Here is a 20886-nt window from a genome sequence, read left to right as displayed (position 1 = left end):
ACTACCTTCAACACTACAGCTACAATGCTTTATTTTTTTCGTGGCTCTTTGTGATAAAAATTTAGGAATGTCGGTTTGGCATATTTAGGCAAAAGGCCCGAAAACGATAACATACATATAGACCGACAGACCCAAATGGCCTTCCGTTGTCCGTTTAATTTTGAAGCTGTGAGACGACTTCAAGAACATAGTAATTTAGGCAAGCACAGACCCGCTGCAGGCTACTTTCTTCGGGCTTTTTTCAATCGCCGCGAAGCACCCGGTTCTCCGTTCTGCATTCAATACAGGCGATAGCGTTCGAGAAGACCTAGTGCACTGATAGCGCAGCCCGGCGGGAAGCGCTTTTATTTTATGCTGATATCTGGGGGGGCTAATCTGGGTCGCTATAATATAAATATATTTCAATCTATTCCTATTCCTTTTCCGGCATTAGTACTCTGTGATCAGTCTAATATTCGTGCGCCACGGCCATTTCGCTTGTGTTTCTCACGATATTTTCAAGTAGTAGTGACGGTAAAGAACACAGCAGCAAAACTGAAAATGACGAAACTAAGTTTTATTAGGCGATACCTGGGCCCATGAAAACAGGCTACACTCAAAGCACAGCGATAGCGACGAACACAGTCGGCGATCGTCGATACCTGGCCTGCAAGTCAAGCGCGTCGGTTTTTATACACGATTGATCGACGGTTCCAGAGTCATCGCTGGTGCCCGCGTATCCTCCAGGAAGCACAACGCTATTCGCGTCACGTCTACGATCAGATTACACGAGGTTCGGTCATAGTAAACGACAAGAGTGGACAATCGAGCCGTTTTGCGAGGGAGCTATGGCGCTTCGCCGATTCCGCTAGGTGGCAAAGCACATCAAGAAAAATGCGGCTGTGGCTGCGGCTAGCAGCTTGACAGGCGGCACGACGCCTGGGCACGACCCAACACGTGCGAAGCCTAGTCAGGCCACGCCGCCGGGCTCTTTCTGTAAAGTGCACCTGAGGATCGTTGTGCGGTTTTCTGCCAGCGCCTGCGTCGTCACCGTTTCATGGTAAGGCCACAGCAAGGACCTTTGCGCGTCGTTGACCACTTATTCTCTTCGCATTTCGTTATGTCACTGTTAGCCGCACGAACGAGTGACGGCGGCCTTTCAGCAATGAACAGCTGCTGCCCATTTTGCTACGCTGACTTTCATTCCGCATTATTTTTTTATGCGCGGCAATGAACGGTGATGCTAGCGATAACAGCGACGCGGCAGCGTGCGAGCTGCGAGGCACGCTCGATACAATGACGATGTTAGAAAATAAAAGAAAATGGTTCGTAATGCGGCCTATGAACACATGCCGTTCAGGGCAGATAGCTTTATTTCACGCCCAGTGACTGCTAAGAAAGCTTGGCGCGCTACTTTTACAAAAGAAATGTAGCTATTTCTAGAGCGGTACACGTGCAATATTTGCAGTATGGCATTGATGCGCTCTCTCTCAACCTCTCTAGCAAGCTCTGTGCGCTCGAGCGGTGTTAGCTGTTCTGCATTGGGCTGAATATAGTGTTTTCATGTTTTAATTGTGTATGGAGTCGTTATCGTAGAAAGTTCCTTGTTTCTTAGCATTTACAACAGTGCTTCCTTAACAAAAAAAAAATACGCATTACATGAAGCAACGCAGCATCTCCATTATAAAGCTTTGCAGGCTCCAGTATTGCTTATACGAAGGAACGTAGCGTCTACATTCAATAGCTTTGAAGCCTCCAGTATTGCTGACCTTCTCTCTGTCATTCTACGTCTTGCAGGAACTTCCACCATTTCCTCAATATAGACTGTACAGCCAAAAGACATCATGCATACTCAAGGGCAAAATTTTAAGTAACAGAAGGAAATTTCAAAACTTCGAAGACAGTAGGTGACGACCCCAAACACAAAATGCTTGATTGCAGCTGTTTAATGATGGACAGACTGGCTTACACATTCGAGATGAAGATGTTGGTGAGTGCTCAATTATTTTTGCAGCCATTTTATTTCGGCACACAACCACTCACATAATTTTACTACCCCAATTCACTCTCCTTCACCGATGTACAAGAAAAAAACGTCATTTTCTTCCGTCTAGAGCAATCATATTTTGATCGAATAATTGCTGGCGTGTATGTGCACTTTTTTTGTTATCTAGATAGTTGCAACACGTCTTCTATGTGTTTTGCTTGTGCGAAGTTATTGCCATCACGCCGTTAATTCCAGGCAATTTTTCATTATACCGGTGTCACACGACCACTTTCGATCGCGTTAAAATTCGATCCGGATCTGAATTCTCAACTGCTATTGGCGCCATCGCGCAGCTCACGCGAAAGATCTAATCGCGACCTAGAAATTCAAATCGGATTGGTGCTTGATCGTGTTAAAAAGTGCGCCGTGTGACACACGTATTACTTGCATTTCGCAGTTTCTTCCCATTTTCGTGTACCTGCCTCTTACAATCTTGCTGCAGTAAATTGTCTGCTATTTTCGTTTTCTTGACTGTACAGCAAGTTGATTTATATTTAAGGAACATCACACATTTGTTTACGATACCCCTTTTGGCGTGAGTTACTAGACGCACGATATCATAAGCGATAGATGTCTACTTCCCGAACAGTTGCCATTGTAGGAATCGCACCGCTGGCACGAGTTGTTGGGGTCTCGGTGCTGACGCCCGATATTGCCAATGGGTCGCAAGCCCCAAGGGTAGCGTTGGCCTGGCGGCCTGTGGCACTGGAAGCATCCGAAGGTCCCGGCAAAGCAAGAGAAGACTGGTAACAGAACAACTTGTTTATTCTAACATAGCAAAAGAGCGGCCGGTCAGGTCGACCGAAGTGGAGAGACGGGAGAGCACGTAACTCAACAGTACAAATCGGAGCCTCCCTCCTGGCGTCCGGGGGCAGCTGCTCTTATACTCTCGGCGTCGCGGTCCAAAAGGGAAGGTCACGGGATGAAGGTCACGGGATGAAGGTCACGGGATGAAGGTCACGGGACGGCGGAGCATGAGCCCACGACGGCGCGCACGGTCGAGCCGAGAGACCTGCTGAACCGAGTGTAGTGACGCATCGCCAACCCTCACTTGGGGAGCTCCGCTCCCCGGCTGCCGCGCTTTGACAAGCGGGGGCACACACACACACACGCACACACGAAGACACGTGGCACTGAAACACGCCTGGACACGCTTGGCGGGGAGGCGTTGCGGCGGCGTCGCACGTGCCAAAATGTCCGCCGCTTTGAACGAAGCCCCGGCGTCCGTTGCATCCGCGCCGGCATTACCGCGCGTTGTAGGCGAAACGTAACAGACCGCCCCGCCGGGGGAAGGAGATCCCGATGGTCAGGGGACTGCATCCGCTGTCCGGAGGGATGTCGCTCGATGATGCTCATAACCGAAGTCGGGCGTCCTTTGGCGTTTCTTGAGCGCAGCGCACAGAGAAGGCCTCGTTCTCACGTTCAGGTGCACACAGGACACTGCAAAGTGACTTCGGGAGAGTTGACATTTTTGTTCTCGTTCCCGGCAAGCGTTAGAACTGCGCCGAAACTCAGCCGCTCAGTCAACAAGCACGGCACAACCCTCACTAAGCCATGCCAGGCTCTTTCCCCTTTTATACTACTGCCTAGTTCCTTACAGTAGTCTAGCAGCACTCAGAACGCGTCCACAAATCGGAAAAATTGCACTAAAAAGCACATCATCACTTTGAAACACTACACAAAAGCAATAGGTTAAAAATCCTGCCTCAGGAAGAAAAACATCAGTAACAAGCAATTTTGAGGCTGATTCCCACGTTAGGGGCTTCGACTTAAGCCATCGGCGTTACCGTTGAGACTCCCCTTTTTGTAACGCACCTCAAAGGAATATTGTTGCAAAGCGAGGCTCCAGCGCAGGAGGCGGCCATTTTTGGGAGAGATGGTCTGCAGCCATTGGAGAGGGCAGTGATCCGTCTCAATGATAAACCTCGAGCCAGCTAGGTAACATGACAATTTCTGAACGGCCCACACGATACACGCACACTCTTTCTCGGTGGCGCTATACGCCTGCTCACGACTGGTCAGCTTACGACTAGCATACAGGACGGGGTGTTCTACTTCTCCATTTTCCCGTTGGCACAGTACAACGCCCATGCCTCGCTCACTAGCATCACACTGAACAACGAACCCTTTTGTGTAGTCGGGCGATCGTAGCACAGGCTGGCTTGTTAGGGCGCTCTTTAGGGCGCTAAAAGCTCTTTCCTTTGTCTCGTCCCAGACGACTGTTTGCGGCTCTGTCTTTCTTAGAGCATCCGTCAAGGGAGCCGCGATATCAGAGTACCTGGGGATGTACCTCTGATAGTAGCCGGCGACACCTAAGAACGACCGAATATCGGTCTTCGTACGCGGTTGCGGGAAGTCTCGCACAGCGGCCACCTTTATTTCAGAGGGGCGGCGTCGACCCCGACCAATCACGTGTCCGAGGTAGACAACCTCGGCCTGTGCTAACTGGCACTTGGGAGCCTTGACTGTCAAGCCCGCATCGCGCAGGCGGGTTAGCACTGCCCGCAAGTGCGCCATATGTTCAGGCCAGGATGCGGAGAATATCGCTACGTCGTCTAGATACGGTAAAGCGAATTCTTGCTGTCCCCGCAACACTTTATCCATGAGGCTTGAAAAGCAGTATGGCGCGTTCTTCAAACCAAAACTCAAAACTTTAGGACGGAATGTCCCCATTGGTGAAATGAACGCCGCATACCTACTAGCCTCTTCTGTAAGTGGAACCTGCCAATAACCCCTGACAAGATCTAGGGTGGAAATAAACTGAGCGCTACTCACTCTCTCAAGGCGCTCCTCGATGTTAGGGATCGGATAAATTTGATCCTTAGTGATGGAATTAAGCCTGCGGTAGTCGACGCAAGGACGAGGTTCCTTGCCCGGTACCTCAACTAAAATCAAAGGGGAGGTATAATCACTCTCACCCGCTTCAATAACACCGAGCTGTAGCATTTTCTTTACCTCAGCCTCCATAATATCGCTCTGGCGGGGTGACACCCGGTACGCCTTGGATCGTACTGGCTCTGGGGAGGTAAGTTCTATGTCATGAGTAAGGACAGAAGTCCTACCAGGCCTCTCAGAGAACAGACCTTGAAACTCTTGTAAGAGCTGGTGTAGTTCTGTTTTCTGCTCAGGCGACAGCGATGCTTTACTTATTAAGTCACTAATGACTTGATCGGTGTCTTTCCTGTTTGTCACTGAGCCTAGTCCCGGAAGCTCGACCGGAAGCTCTTCGGGCACGTTTACCATCATGCACACCACTGCTTCCCGTTGCTTATAGGGTTTGAGCAGATTACAGTGGTAAACTTGCTGTGCTTTCCGCTTTCCTGGCACACTCACCACGTAGTTAACGTCCGACAGTTTTTGAACAATCCGTGCTGGGCCCTCCCACTGCACGTCGAGTTTGTTCTTTAGCGATGTGCGCAATATCATGACCTCATCGCCCACCTCAAAACGACGGGCCCTGGCTGTCCGATCATAATAAACCTTGGCCCTCTGCTGGGCCTCTGCCATTGCTTCACCTGACAACTCCTGTGCCCTTCTTAAGCGTTCGAGGAGCTTAAGCACGTACTCTACCACGACTGGGTCGTCGCCCCTGCCTTCCCATGATTCTCGAAGCATGCGAAGCGGAGATCGCAGCGCGCGACCGTACACCAGCTCAGCTGGCGAGAACCCCGTAGCCGCATGCGGCGCGGTTCTTAAAGCAAACATCACTCCAGGCAGACACAGCTCCCAGTCAGTTTGATGTTCAAAACACAATGCTCTCAACACGCGCTTCATGACGGAGTGGAGCTTCTCAACGGAATTCGACTGGGGGTGGTGCACTGAGCTGTGTAACAGCCTTACCCCGCACCTCTCGAGAAAGGCTGTCGTCAAAGCGCTAGTAAACACTGTACCCTGATCTGACTGGATTTCTGCAGGAAAACCAACTCGCGCAAATATGGACAGTAGTGCATTGACTATCTCAACTGAGCTGAGTTCTTTAAGCGGCACTGCTTCAGGGAACTTTGTCGCTGGGCAGATCACAGTCAAAATGTGTCGGTACCCCGTGGCTGTTACCGGCAGAGGTCCCACTGTATCAATAACGAGCCGTCTAAAAGGCTCCGTAATGATAGGTACCAACTTCAACGGCGCCCTCGATTTGTCCCCTGGCTTGCCCACCCGCTGACAGGTGTCGCATGTCTTCACAAAGTGGTCTGCGTCCCGAAAACACCCTGGCCAATAGTACTCCTGCAAGAGACGGTCCTTAGTTTTCTTAACTCCTAGGTGTCCGGACCACGAACCCCCATGTGACAAGCGCAACAGATCCTGACGATAGCATTGAGGCACGATCAGCTGATCAAACTCCACTCCCCTGCGGTCTAGATACTTCCGGTACAGGACCCCACCTCTTTCCACAAAGCGAGCATTTTTCTTGGCGATACCTTCCTTGATAATGCAGCGTATGTTTTCTAGGCTGCCATCCTTCTTTTGCTCGGCTATCAAAGCCGACCGGCTGACTTTTAGCAACCTGTTAAGTCCGTCTGACGTAGGCGCGATGAGCAAATCTGGAGACAGCTCTTCTAACTTTCGCGTGTCGGGATTTTCCTCTCCAGTATCTGGTGCCTTTAACGCTACAGGCTCAATTTTATTCAGTTCGGGCGTGCTCTGAATACCAGCTTGCTGCGCCTCTGACCCTTTCTCATCGTTCAACAACGTCGGCCCCGCAACTACCGCCTTTGCAGCGAGCTCCCGAACCTTCGATCTGGTTAAGGCCTGAACGCTAGCCTCACCAAACAAAAGCCCCTTCTCGCGCAGGAGGTGATCGGACCTGTTCGAAAATAGGTACGGGTACTGGGGGGGCAGCATAGATGACACTGCGGCCTCCGTCTCAAGTGCTCCGAAAGGTCCTTCAATAAGCACTTTTGCTACCGGCAGACACACGCTATGAGCTTCCACTGCTTGCTTGATCCATGCGCACTCGCCCGTGAACATATCGGGTTCTACGTAAGAGGGGTGAACTACATCCATTGTAGCTGCGGAATCGCGAAGCACTCGGCACTCTTTCCCGTTCACGAGGAGGTCTCGCATGTAAGGCTCGAGAAGCTTCAAGTTCTCGTCAGTGCTGCATAAAGACAAAAACACGACTTGTGTTTTTGTTTCTGGACACTGCGCCGAAAAGTGACCCGGCTTCTGGCACGTATAACAAACGCGCGCTTGCCTCGTCTCGAACCGCTTTCTGCGTTCGGCTTCGGTTGCCGCCGTCTCCTTACGTTCGGTCGGACTGCTTTCACTCGCATCCGCACTACGTGTATCCCCCTTTGCTCTCATGGGTGTGAACTTCGGCCTCTCAAACTTGGAGCCAAATTCACCCTTTTGACCGTCCTTAGCTCCGCGAGCCCGACGCGTCACAAACTCCTCGGCTAACTCAGCGGCTCTAGCCACCGTACTAACGTCTGGCCTATCCAAGACCCAGTACCGCACGTTCTCAGGTAACCGACTATAAAACTGTTCTAGCCCGAAACACTGCAGAACTTTCTCGTGGTCACCAAACGCTTTCTCTTCTTTGAGCCACTCCTGCATGTTTGACATAAGCCTGTAGGCAAACTCTGTATATGACTCACTTCTGCCTTTCTCATTTTCCCGAAACTTCCGACGGAACGCCTCCGCTGACAGCCGGTACTTTTTTAGCAGACTCGATTTCACTTTGTCGAAATCCTCTGCCTCCTCTCTCTCCAAGCGAGCGACTACGTCGGCCGCCTCGCCGGGTAGCAAAGTGAGCAAGCGCTGTGGCCACGTTTCCCGAGAGAACCCCTGCTTCTCGCACGTTCGCTCAAAGTTAACCAGGAACAAACCAATGTCCTCTCAAAGCTTAAACGGCCGCATCAGGTCAGTCATTTTGAACAATACTCGTTCTCCTGCACCGTGTGCCTGACTTCCATTACGAGCGCGTTCCATCTCTAACTCGAGACGCTTCATTTCCAACGCGTGTTGACGGTCGCGCTCTTCTTTTTCTTTCTCTTTTTGTTCTTTAAGTTAGCGCTCCTGTTTCTCTTTTTGCTCTTTAAGTTCACGCTCCCTCTCCTCAATGGTCTCAAGGAATTCCGACAGCTCGTCATCCTCAGCTTCTAACTCAAGAATAGCCCTTAGCAGTTCTGGTTTTCTGAGTTTGTCTGAGACATCCAGACCCAACTCTCTTGCAAGCTCCAGCAATATCGGTTTGCGCAACGACTTCAAATCCATGGCTGCTCTGAATGCTGCTTTCTCTACTGCCTACTATTGCCTTGCCGCAAACTAACCCGGTAGCAACGACAACCACAATTACCAGCTCTGTTTCTAACACTAACAAAAGCCTGGCAAAACTCAGAAGAAGAAAGTCCCGCACTCACCAAACCTTGCAGCCAAGACTTCAGCGCAGTCGTTCCGCTGCAGGCAACCAGTCATCACACAGGGCTCGTTGCGCTGCTCCCGGATGGTCGTTGTGCTGCTCAGCATACATTCAACCGCATCTCTTCGCTGCTGGCCTCCGTTGTCGCGATCTCACCGCTGGCAACCAGATGTAGGAATCGCACCGCTGGCACGAGTTGTTGGGGTCTCGGTGCTGACGCCCGATATTGCCAATGGGTCGCAAGCCCCAAGGGTAGCGTTGGCCTGGCGGCCTGTGGCACTGGAAGCATCCGAAGGTCCCGGCAAAGCAAGAGAAGACTGGTAACAGAACAACTTGTTTATTCTAACATAGCAAAAGAGCGGCCGGTCAGGTCGACCGAAGTGGAGAGACGGGAGAGCACGTAACTCAACAGTACAAATCGGAGCCTCCCTCCTGGCGTCCGGGGGCAGCTGCTCTTATACTCTCGGCGTCGCGGTCCAAAAGGGAAGGTCACGGGATGAAGGTCACGGGATGAAGGTCACGGGACGGCGGAGCATGAGCCCACGACGGCGCGCACGGTCGAGCCGAGAGACCTGCTGAACCGAGTGTAGTGACGCATCGCCAACCCTCACTTGGGGAGCTCCGCTACCCGGCTGCCGCGCTTTGACAAGCGGGGGCACACACACACACACGCACACACGAAGACACGTGGCACTGAAACACGCCTGGACACGCTTGGCGGGGAGGCGTTGCGGCGGCGTCGCACGTGCCAAAATGTCCGCCGCTTTGAACGAAGCCCCGGCGTCCGTTGCATCCGCGCCGGCATTACCGCGCGTTGTAGGCGAAACGTAACACCATGATTGTTGCGCTAAGTTACAGCTTGAAACAGCAAATATGAATTTAAATGAAACTAACACGAAGTGAAAAACCTTTGCGCGCTCGTCGTCACGTCGTCACAATATATAAACAGCGGCACAAACGCCTCCGTGAAATCACTGGATTTAAGCAACGTTCTGGGTCACACAAAACAGTAGAAACAAAACTGAAATTAAGGTCTCCGAGATGCGACGGCTGCGCGACCATCTTGGATCCTGCTGCGTTTCGCAGATTCCGCCAGCTGCGCTGAGAGCAAAAATCGGCCCCAGGTGCCTATGGGAGTGTCCACTGTTTACGTTATTATGTTACTGTATGGTTTTGTGCCAACAGACAACGCGCACAATCATCGATAAGATGGCAGTCATCCCTAACCATGCGGGCTCGTCTTTCGCTCTTTGGTAACATCAAGTTAGTGGGTGAAATGCACTCCCCTAGGAAACGATAAATAAGTAGACATGTCAATGCGCTCCTCTTAAAAAGCATCATCCCGATACTACAAGGAGATACGAAAGTAGGAACGAAACTAGGTATAACAAAGAGCAACGAAATGAAGTTCCTAAGTTTATCAGCTGGCGTAGAAAGGCTTAAGATGCACGATGTGAGCTACTTTAGGTCGTGCGCGTCGCCGCTGTGATTGCGAAATGCCGTCTGGCAAGCTCTCATAGTCCAGTTCGCCAATACGGCGGATGACCTTGTAAGGTCCGAAATAGCGTCGTAACAGTCTCTCGTTGAGTCCTCGTTGGCGTATCGGATTCCAGACCAAAACACATTCACCGGATTGGTATTCCACTTACCACTGTCGAAGATTGTAGTGCCGGCTTTCAGTCCTCTACTGGTTCTTGGTTTGTAAGTGGCCGAGCTGTTCGACGCGCTGGAGATAGGCAGCGACGTCAAGATTCGCCTCGTCGGTGACGTGCGGCAGCATGGCGTCGAGCGTCGTCGTCGTGTTCCTGCCGTAAACCAGCTTAAATGGCGTGATCTGTATTGTTTCTTGCACCGCCGTGTTGTAAGCGAATGTTACGTACGGCAGGACCGCGTCCCACGTCGTGTGCTCGACGTCGACGTACATTACATTGCTAGCATGTCGGCGAGGGTCTGGCTGAGGAGCTCCTCGAGACAATTGGTCTGATAGTCGTAGGCAGTCGTCTTCCTGTGACTCTTCTGGCTGTATTGCAGAATGGCTTGGAAGAGCCCTGCTGAAAAGACGGTTCCTCTGTCGGTGATGAGGACTTTTGGGGAACCATGTCGCAGCAGGATGTTCTCGACGAAAAATTTGCCGACTTTAGCTGCCGTGCCTTTGGGCAGGGCTATCCGTTCGTTTCGTTAGTAGGTAAGGTGGTGGGTGGCCACGACGATCACCCTCTTTCCGGATGTTGACATTGGAAAGGGTCCCAAAAGATTCATCCCGATCTGCTGAAACGGTCAGTGAAGAGGCTCCATCAACTGTAGTAATTCCACTAGCCTTGCCGCTAGTATCTTGCGTCACTGGCAGTATCGCAATGTCTTGAGTTAACGGGCCACGTCGGCGGTCACGCGCGGCCAACACTACTTCTCGTATTCTTGCTATAGCGTACGGGAAAAACCGAGGTGCCCGGCTGTGTGATCGCCGTGCAGGGCGTGCAGGATTTCTGGCCGGAGGGCTGCGGGCCCAAGGCGAAGGTATTTGACACCGCCTGGGGGGAAGTTGTTTTATTTACAAGGACGTCGTTGTGTGAAGAAAATGAAGACGGTCTACACCGATATACCCTAGTGTCAATGTCGGTGTTGGCTTCTCAATACTCCACAGTGCGTCATAACTCCGGGTCTGCTCGCTGCTGCTCCGTGAAGTCGTCTGCTGTTATTGTTCCTAGGAAAACGTCGTCATCCAGCTTGTCTTGCCGTGACGATCAATAGGGGCGTGTGACAGACAGTCGGTGTCAGAATGCTTCCTTCCGGACTTATACACTTCGGTGATGTATAAAACTCCATCGTGATGTGAAACTCCATCGTGCTAGGCGATCTGAAGGATCGTTTAGGTTTGCCAGCCAACCACTGGTCGCTTACCACTGTGAAGTGCCTACCCTATATGTAAGTTCCAAATTTCATCGTAGTCCAAGCGATTGCAAGGCATTCTTTCTCCGTCAGAGAATAATTAGCTTCCGCTTCGGCAGCGACCGGCTAGCATAAGCTATTAGTCTTTCAACTCCGTCCTTCCATTGAACCAGCACGGCGCCGAGGCCCATGCTACTTGTGTCGGTGTAGAATTTCATCTCGGCGCCTTATAGAAGTGTGAAAGCACCGGTGGTGACTGGATGTTCCGTTTAAGCTCTTGGAAGGCTTCGGCTTGGGGCGCTTCCCACTTTAAAATGCCGTCAGGTTTAGTGAGGGAAGTTAATGGCTCGGCGATGCGCGAAAAGTTCTTGACGAAGCGTCTGTAATAGGCACACAAGCAAATAAATATGCGCACTCCCCTCTTCTCGATGGGCTGTGCAAAGCTAGCAATGGCACGTCTTCTGCGGATCAGGGCGGACTGCAGACCTGCTTATGACGTGCCCTAGCAACAGAAGTTCTTCGTAAGCGAAACGGCAGTTTTCGTGCTTCAGGGTAAGTGCTTCAAGCCGCCCAAGGTGATTCTGTAAGTTCCCTGAGATGACGACGAGGTCATCGAAGTAGACAAGACGGGTCTGCCACTTCAACCCTACTAACGCCTTGTCCATCACGCGCTGGAACGTTGCAGGCGCCGAGCACAATCCGAATGGGATGACCTCAAACTCATAGAGGCCGTGTGGCGTTATGAAGAGGGTCTTCTCTCGATCCCTTTCGCCGGCTTCAATTTGCAAATAACCAGTCTTGAGATCCATCAACGACAAGTGCTTAGCATTTGCAGAGCCGATCTGGAAAGGAACCAAGAAAGAAATGTTTATTTGAGTGTGTATCTTTGCAAAAAACGGTGCCAAGAGCAAAAGGCATTGAGGCCTGACAGGCTGCTGCTCCGGTAAAATTTCGGCAACAGCGAATAAGTTGCATCTAGCCCAAACTTATATGCAATATCGTCATTGTAGGATATTATAACAGAACAAAGAACACTGTCAGCTAACTTATTACAATGACAAATGTATATTAGGATTGAAAGTAATCGCTGTTTTTTCACAAGTGAGATAACAGTACTATATTACGTACACTCAATATATACATATCAAAATAAATTACAAATTGTCAATATAATATCCAGGATGAATTCAATACTAACTAGCATTGTGCAGATTTCAGGCCCTTAAACAGCGTCAAAGACTTATAAAATATTAAGGAACAGAAATTAGCTATCTAGTAATTACAGCACACTCCGAATCAATCATGGGAAGTAAGCATAATGCATTCTGTAGTTTCTAGACTCTTCAGCCATGCCGAGATTCGAAAAGTTACGTGTTGTCTGCCATAATTGCTGCTCGTCCGCGTAACCTGAATGGCTTTCATACGTACTCATTTTTCGATTGTGTTCCGTAAACATCAAGAAGGTCACTAGTTTTTATATATCCTAACACCTTGTATTAATAAACCTGGGAGGCATTTAGTAGTTCATGCTCGATAAACAAAGGCTCTGTGCTCAAGTGTTGTGGCCTTCCTCGACAATTTTCGAAAAATCGCAGCACACTCTTTTTATAATATAATAAGCTTTGTTTAATTCTGCGTAGATGTAGTGTACCATACTAATATACAGTACGAAAACCTAGAGTAAATTAATGTGGGACGTTCATTCAACAAACACGTATAATGTGACTTATTTTAAAGCAACAACCTCTAATTTTGCTAAGCTGAGCTGTAATAATAATTATAATAACAACAATAATAATAATAATACCTTTCTTCATAGGAACAAGTGGTACAAATTGCCGAGGCATTAGGAAAAAAAGTTGCTACAGAAGCAACTTGACTGGGCCTAATAACCAGAAGGTCAAAAGGCAGCAGACAGCAAGGAACGATAAAAAAAGATAAGAAGAAAAAGACAGGCAGGAGGAACAATGAAAAGGGAGAAAGGAAAGAGTAATGACATGTAGTACATAGATCTCACTTAAACAATTGGCCTCGCACATGAAACAGCTCGGGAAAAACAAACAATATAGATATATAGATACAAAAACTCTTACAAAGAAAAAGAATGGTTAAATCCAATTCTCGGGGCAATATATATTATATAGTTCTCTGCCAGAACAATTGGGTACATCGATGGACGCAAATCAGATTATTCAGCAGAGCGGGCAGAGTGTAACAAGTCATTTGGTTACCACAAGTTGAACGCACATGCGGCACATGCCAGTATTCGGGGGACCTGGTTTTCAGGTTAATAACATGGGTATTCCATGATTGGTCGTCTCTTAACCACACACCAAAAAACTTGTGATCTTGTACCTGTTCCAGTCAGCACCATAGAATTGAACTGTAATTTTTGAATAACGCGGTTCGTTAACTGGCGCAAATAATATGTACTTTGTTTTATTAATATTAAACTGTTGCTCATTGATGTGTAACCAATTCGATAGCCATTCTAAATATGTAATAATTCAACTTTGCAACTCTGTCATCGTTATGTCCACAAAGAAAAATACACATTAGTATCATCGGCGTACATGATTAATCGTTGGAAAAATTGAATTGGAGCAAGAACATTAACAAAAAGCTTAAATATTAGTGGCCTAATGGACACCTTTAGGGAACATCACTTTGAATTTTTAGTCTCGGTTACTTTAGAATATTGACTGAAACCTACTGGTATCTATTTATCAGGTTGCTTTGTAATAATTTTAATGCAACATTGCATATTCCGCAATCATGTAGCTTAGCTAAAATCACGTCATGATTCACCGAATCAAAAACTCTCCTTAAATCTATGAATAGCCCAATAATGTATAGCCTTTGTCCAAAGCTTTCTATGACTACATGCTTAAGATTAAGTAGTGCCTGCTCGCAAGGTCTTCTTTTCCGAAAACCATACTACGCTTCACACATTAAATTTCTTTAGCCATGAAGTCTTCAACGCAAATATTTATGACTGTTTCAAAAACTTTCCACAAAAAGGGAAGTATTTGGACTGGTTGAAAATTATTGGCACTGCGACATGTTCCCCGTTTATGAATTGAGCATACTGTAGCTATATTAAGCACATAAGTAAATAGACCATATTGAAATAATGAGTGAGCAATATGAACTACATGAATATAAATTCTCTGTTAAACGTTTGACTCGAACTAAGAAGATATTGACACGTGGACTTCTTTATCTTTTTCGGGTGACCACATTTCACCGTCTAAAAGATGTTATCGCTCAGAGTGGGACGCAGCCGCATGTGTTGGATGTTTCTCGAATGTTATCAATGTTTCTACCAGTTTTCTGTCGGCAACGAAGCTTGCGTAATTGCACTGCGTATGCGACGCACCTTGGGTAGAACTTATTGGAAGACACGCGGGCCACAGTGACTCCTCTAGAAACTTCGATGACCCATGTTTTAAAGGCGACCCGCTTGACCGGCAAATCTGGGGCCCTATAACGTAAAACTATTCCAATATGTTTTTATTCCATTCTCCTAACGTCAAGTTTTCGTAACCGCCGACGCAAGCATCGAGTAACGATGCTTGCGTTAACGTTAACGTTAACGATAAGTAACGTTACTTAACAGTAACGAGTCACTTATCATGGAACATGCGCTAGAAGTAAGTAATATTGGGTGTAATTTCTAATACAGATAGGCGGGTACAGTAGTAGAGCAACAGCTTCAAGTTTTTTTTTTTTATGCGGACGACATTGTGTTGCTAGCTAAGAAGCAAAGTGAATGATTTGCAACGTCTGGCTAATATCTATGGACAGGAAGGCGACAATATAGGTTTGACATTTTTGTGTTAGAAAATCAGGTGTTATGGTAGTCAATGAAAACAGTGAACAGACAGTGGCAATACAGGGCCCGGAAATGCCTCGGTTAAGAAAATATATATACCTAGGTATATGGATAAACGAAGGCAATATATATATATATATATATATATATATGAAAACACAGATAAAAACAACAACAGTAAAGCGGAAAAGAAATGCAGCCATAATAAAGCACAGCACACTATCGGGATACAATAGGTACGAGGTCCTCAGAGGTATATGGAAAGGTCTAATGGTTCCAAGACTTACATCGTGAAGTGGCCTTGTTTGGTTGAAATCGGGGGTACAATCAGGACTCCACGGGAACCAAAGGCCAGCGGGTCGCCTCGTATTAGGCGCTCACGGGAAGACTAATAAATGAAGCTGTACAAGGTGATATGGGCTAGACAAGTTTCGAAGCGAAGGAAGCTCGCAGTAACATTGATTATGAAGAACGACTGAGGAATATGGAAGAAAGTAAATGGGCTGGAGAGTGTTGAGGTATTTCTACAGGAAAAGCATTGATTTACAGTGGAGGAAAAGAACTATGAAGCTTACCACCAAGTATGCGGCCTGTAGGGTGGGCAACACATGAACGAAGAACGTCAAGCGGAAAGTCAGAGAGGCTGAGATAATCTCATGGGTGGCGGCAATGAAAAAAAAAAAACCTGCCATGAGTAACTACTTATAGGAAAAAAGCCAAAGGAGGAATGAAACAATTTATGATAACTTAAAGGGAAGCTCATTAATTTTTGAAGCGAGGTCAGGATGCCTTAGAGCACGCACCTATGAAGCGAGATATAAGAAGGAACAAGGAGCATGTGCTTGGTGTGGTAAAGCTACTGAAATTATGGAGCATGTTTTATTAGATTGTGAAGACGTCTACACAGCGGTCGATTTAGGCACAACTGGCCTCCTTGAAGTTCTTGGGTTCAGCGAGGGCAGTGGAAAACTAAACATGTCTGCAATAGGGATTAGTAAGAGGGGATTGGAGGATTGGCGGAAGAAACGTAGGGAAACGACAAAAAAGGGAGACATAGAAAACAACAGTTCACAATAGGGGACCAGAAAATTTGGTTGTGGGAGTTTATAGTGCTTTTTTTATTGTTTAACCTAGGTAGGACATTAGGCAGTATAATAGCAAGAGCTTAGTGGCGCAACCCACCGCCCCGTTCCAAAGGGGGCGCTCTTAACATCCATCCATCCGGGCCCGTCGCGCGCAGTGTGGCCTCCCATTCCTCTCATACGGAGAGCTCGGAGCACGGCGGGGGAGAATCAGCCGGGCGCTCCATAAAGATGTGTGATAGGCTAGTGGTGGGAGGGTGGGGCACAAGCAGCAAGCTGGGGTGAAGGCAACCGGGTGGATGCGGGATAAGAGATAGGGGGTGGGGAGTGTGCAGGTCTGCAGGTTGCGCCACAGGATGTGGTGGTGGTGGGTAAGGGATTGGTGGGGTGCGGGGTAGAGCTGGCGTTCGGCCCTATAGGCCTGCGTCACCTCGGTGAAGTTATGCACGCGATCTGTCGAGTAGTCCTGGTCCGATTCCGCCGCCACCCGTTTTATTATTCCTCGGGCGTGGACATTTGCGCGCTCGTTGCCAGCATTTCCTGCGTGCGCCGGCACCCAGATTAGCTCCACCCGGCGGTGTAGTTCTGCAAAAAGGGATTGTAAAATAGTATAGGCAGTCTCGTGAATGTTGCCTCTAGGAAAATTTAGTATTGCGGTTTTGGAGTCAGAGAGGGTGTACCGGGCTTCAGTGTGGGCAGCGGCAGCGGCTATTGCAGGCTCTTCTGCTGATTCTGAAGTGGAGGTAGTTGGGAGGGGGGCGGAGATGAGCAGATAGTCCATGTAGTCCACAACAGCCATCGCAGCAGCCGTACCTGCGCAAGCCGCATACTCCCACACCGCAGACTTTTCGCACCCGTAGCATTTGTGGAGGGCGCGTGCTTGGGCCGCTCTGCGTGCGGCGTGGCAGTCGGGTTGTGAGTTGCGCGGGAGAGGTTTTATGGGGAGGTTTGAGCGTATGCCTGTCGGGAGGGTGAGGAGCTGGCGACGATTGGCGGGTATTCGAGTGTGAAGTCTATCTAGTATGTGTCTATCGTAGGCGTTTTAGTGAGCCTTAGGTATCGATCCTGTCGGTGGGCTGTAACGAGCTGGTGTGTTGTGTTGTGAAGCCCTAGCTCTAGGAGTATAGAGGTTTGTGTGTGAGGAGGAAGATGGAGAGCGGTTTCGCAAGCTTTACTAAGAAGGGCTTGTGAGGTGTCTGTTTTCCCGCGCTCTAGTTTGAGATAGGGGATAGTATACAGAAAGCGGCTCAGTACGGACGCATGTATGGGACCGCAGATTTCGTGTTCTTTAAGCCCATGATGTTTGCTGGAGACACGCCGGATAAAATGTGCTAGTGCGGTTGTTTTGTTTTTCAGTTTTTTGATAGTGACACTATTGTTTCCGTGTTTTGCAAGTGGAGCCTATGTTTCTGCTTGACGCTTACCTCCGGTACGGATTGTCCCTCTATATCTGTGTTGATGGGCGTTGTAGGGAGGGTGCAGGGTTTGGGACGCATGATTAGGAGTTCGGATTTGGTTGTGGAGCAACTGAGCCCTATAGAGCGAGACTGCTGTTGTGTGTGTGTGGCTGCCTGTTGGAGTGTGTCTTGTATTTGCCCATCGCTGCCCGTTGTTGTCCTCAGGGTGATGTCATCGGCATATAGAGTGTGTCGGAGGTGCGGTATGCGGTCTAGAGAAGTAGCTAGGGGGATGAGGGTGGCATTGAATGGAAGTGATAGTACCCAGCCTTGTGTTGCACCCACCCCTTGAAGTATGTAAGAGGATAAGGAGTGGGGTCGATAGTAAGCTCCGCAGTGCGGTTGGTGTAAGATTACATTTTATGTCCAATGTTTAATGGGGAAAGTGAGGTCACTATGCCACTATATCCAGCATGGTGTATATTGTCAAATGCCTTCAGGAGGTCTAAGGCGAGAATGGGTTCAGTGTGGGCTGGGAAAGTGGGGTCGAGGACATTGTGCGTAGGTTGCAGCATAGCGTCTTGTGCAGATAGGTGGGGACGGAAACCAATCATACTGTGGGGGTACAGGTAGCGCTCGGTCACGTGGGCTGTAAGTCGGTACAGTGCTATGTGTTCTAGAAGTTTGCCGAGGCAAGACGTGAGGCAGATGGGTCTAAGGTTAGCAATTCAGGCAGGTTTATTAAGTTTAGGGTGAAAATTTTACGTGTCGCCATGATTGGGGGAGAGTCCCTGTCTGTCAGCATTTATTTAAATATTCTGTGATCTGCGTGATGGATGCATCGTCTGGGGTGCGTGTTATTGTGTTGATGATTTTGCGGCACCCGGTGCCGAGGAGGGGCGAAGTGCTTTTATGGTGGAGCGGAGTTCCGGCTCTGTGGTGTCTTCATCGAGGCCTGGGTTGCGCGTACCTGCGTAGGCTGTGAGGGGGATGTTAGTGCCCGGTGCAGTATGAGTAGTTTTGAGCTGATGGATTAGTTCTGTTGGTGTGAGTACTGTATTGTGAATAAGCTGGTTGATGTGTTGTTGCGTAGCTAAACTGGAATGAGCGGGATCGATGAGGTGGCGGAGGAGCTTCAACGGTTGTTTGCTGCTAATATTACGGGACATTCCGTTGCATATTTGCGCCCATTTGTCGCGGCTAATGATGCAGGCATGAAAGTTTAGTTGAGTTTGAAGGGCCACGACCCGTTTCCATAGTTTTCGGTTGTGCTTCTAGTGCTTCTAGTGCTTTCATCTGGTTTGGAGACTGTTTTGTGCCTCCCACAAGTGTGCTAGTCTGCGGTCCATTTCTTGTATGTGCAGAGGTGTGTAAGTGTATTGTGTATATGTAGCCAGATCTGAGAGGAGGGTCTGAACCCATCCATCGATATCTTGAACGGGCGTGCTGGGAAGGTCCCCGCGCGTGATGCGAAGGTCATCCCATTTTATGTGTGAACGTGTGCGGGTGATCTTGCACGGTGCGTGAGAGGGAAGTGTGATCAGAATGGGGTAATGATCACTTCCCATAGTTTGTGTGGTGAGTTCCCATGTCAAGTTTTGAATGTCATGGCTCAGTGTGAGGTCCGGACTGGTGTCCAGTTGCACACTGGTGCCGATGCGCGTGGGGCTTTTGTGTTGGCTTTCCTCCTGCGTGGTGGTGTCTTGGTCTGCTGGGGGAGCGGTCTCGTTATCGGTCCGATGATTCCTTGATAGGGTCTCGTGACATTCGCCCATTCTTGAGGCGCACTGTTTTCTTTCGTTGGCGGATGGGGTGGCGATACTTGCAGGTTGGGTCCCCGCTTGGCTGAGAGCTATTGCAAATGATGCATGAGGGTATGCAAGCTTGCAAGGCATCATTGGGGTGGTTTGTGCCACATTTCAGGCACCTATGGGTTATGGTTTCAGCGCAGTCGTCTGTACGATGGCCGACCTTCCGACAGTGGGTGCATGTCTCCAGTTTGACTATATGCGGGGTGGAGATGTGGAGTCCTCCTCCATATAAATATTGACCTGGAACGACTGGTTGGCTGAAAGTGACGAGGTTGGACCTGGAGAGGCCCATTCGTCGTGCGTCGATGATATCCGCGTGATGGTCCCGACGGATAAGGTCTGCAATGATGTCTTTTGGCGTCTCATTCCAGAATGCGTTTGTGATGACTCCTTTAGATGACCCACCCGGAAGAACGATGTAGGCGGTCATATCGTACGCTTTATTCTCGTGCGTAATGCTTATGATCTTCACTAGCATGAGTGCAAGTGCTTGGTCTTCCGTGGAGAGGGAGCACGTGTTATTGCTGGGATGAGTTCTGAGGTGCAGAGGATTTTGGGACGCATTGGTGATGCCGGCGGCCTGGGCCATGACTGTGAGGAGCGCCGTCGATATCGTTTGCGGCAGAGAGAGTCGTCCTCGTGATTAGAAACCCACCTTATATCGGCCTCGCGGCAGCGTTGACATTTGTCGCATCTTGTAGGCAGCTGCGCGGAGTTCTTGTAGCTGTGCTGCTGTCGGTTGAGGAGCGGACGCGTTAGTTTGCGGCGCGATGGCGTTCGTTGCCGACGCGGTCACCTGTGCAGGGTGTTCTGGTGGGAATTGGCGGCGTTCTGGCCGCGGATCTTTAGCCAGGAAGCTCCTGCATGCTTCTTGTGCCTTAAGGACGTGAATGTAGTCCCAGGAGTCGTAGTCGCCAGGGTTCAGGCCAGTCCCGGCCACCGTCACCTCCATGGGCATGGTCGCTCATGCAGGGAGGGAGCTCCGAGGGCGGCCTGGCGCCAGGCGGCGCAAGGCTTAGTGTGGCGGCGGCTCGACAGGGTCGAGTAATTCTGGATGGCCCTACCTGGGGTGGTCGTTCGCCTCGAAAGTTCCCATGAAATGAAACACTCACCTTCGCGATTTCGGGGCTGGTGATTTGGCGTGGTGGTGTCTGGCGATCGGCGTGGAATGCTCCCTAAGTGCGGAGCCGATGTCACGAGAGGAAACTTGTCTCGGAGAGATGTCCACATGGTGCAGCTTATACCCAGAGGTCTAGTTACTGACGGCTCAGATCCTTTCGAAACTCCTAAGCCAGCTTTCTGGTTCGTACGAGGAACCTCTACCGAAGGCAGGTGGCTCCCTCGGTCGTTGAAGCACGATGGGGGACGCTGAAGCTTCCATTAATGTTTGTGACTTGGCGACGATCCTCCTTGTCGTCTCAGGTAAAAGTCCGAGCTCTGTTGGCAGTGCTTGCAGCCTCCGGCTATCTCACTGGTCCTTGGCGACGT

General features: G+C 49.4%; 1 pseudogene; it reads right to left on the bottom strand.

Annotated features, from left to right (window-relative positions):
* LOC140213358 (uncharacterized) overlaps positions 1 to 20356 on the bottom strand; it is a 35195-nt pseudogene extending 14839 nt beyond the window's left edge.
* Positions 20357 to 20886: the final 530 nt, after the last annotated feature.

The sequence above is a fragment of the Dermacentor andersoni genome, chromosome 9, assembly GCF_023375885.2.
Source record: "Dermacentor andersoni chromosome 9, qqDerAnde1_hic_scaffold, whole genome shotgun sequence".
NCBI lineage: Eukaryota > Metazoa > Arthropoda > Arachnida > Ixodida > Ixodidae > Dermacentor > Dermacentor andersoni.
This window is presented reverse-complemented; position numbering and strand designations above follow the sequence as displayed.